At 48.5% G+C, this 950-nt stretch overlaps 1 protein-coding gene across 2 annotated transcripts in view; it reads right to left on the bottom strand.

Moving 5' to 3' along the window:
* Ccdc136 (coiled-coil domain containing 136) overlaps positions 1-950 on the bottom strand; it is a 31425-nt gene that overhangs the window by 26417 nt on the left and 4058 nt on the right. The gene's annotated exons all lie outside the window — the stretch shown is intronic.

Genomic DNA, 950 nt, shown 5'->3' with positions numbered 1-950 from the left:
AAAAAAAAAAAAAAAGAAAAAGAAAAAGAAACCAAGACTCAGAGGGATCAAAGTGACCTGCCCAAGGTAACAAAATTTGTACATGATAAAGCTAAGCCCAGGAGCCCGGACGATGTTTAACCAGCACCCACGCTCCCTCGCTCCCTGCGCCGTGAGTCTCTGTCGTTTTTCCTGCCTCTCCCTTGGCTTACTTTTTCCTGCCTCTCCTTTGGCTTACATCTTATACCCTTCTCTTCTGCTCCTCGGGTTACACACTCGCTTGCTCTCACCAGGACAGCTTCCAGACCTTTCTCCTCTGCTTATGGTTATACTTTTTATTTGGCTTGATCTCAGCTCTCTCTACAGAGTCCCTGCTGTTTTCTAGGGCAGATCCTCAAAACCCTCCGGAAGCCCAGAGAAGTAACAAAAGCTCCCTCTTTATTTGGTAGTGCAGCGAAATGTGGGACGCCTGCCTTCCTACTTTCTGAGACAAAGGGACACAGGCTTTGGAAGATAGGATTTGGGGGGCCGCAAACTCAGGTTCTTATCTGTTTCCTTCAAAGACACATGGTGTGTCTCCCAATCATACACCATTGGCTCTCTGCTCTCCCCATGGCTCCCTTGGAGGAACCAGAAAAAGAAATATAACCTAGAACTCAATCTTGGTCATCCACCCCAGCCCTAAATGGGTGAACAGGGATGTGGGAGGTGGAAGAGGAGGCTGGGAAGAGAAAAGGGAGGCAGAGAAAAGAGAAAAGAGAGGAGGTCAGGACCACCATGTAGAAATGCAAAGACAGGAAATTAAGGCAAGAAGAGAACAAAGTGGTGAGAAAAGAAAGAATAGAGAAGAGAGAGGTAAAGGTACCAGTGAGGTTTGTGTGGTTAGGGTGGTGGGTGTCTGTCTAGTCGTGGGGGGCAGTGACCTTGTGATCAGGGTGGCCAGTGACTGTCTAGCCTTGGGGGGCAGTGAC

This window comes from Microtus ochrogaster, unplaced genomic scaffold (assembly GCF_000317375.1).
Source record: "Microtus ochrogaster isolate Prairie Vole_2 unplaced genomic scaffold, MicOch1.0 UNK4, whole genome shotgun sequence".
Lineage (NCBI taxonomy): Eukaryota > Metazoa > Chordata > Mammalia > Rodentia > Cricetidae > Microtus > Microtus ochrogaster.
This window is presented reverse-complemented; position numbering and strand designations above follow the sequence as displayed.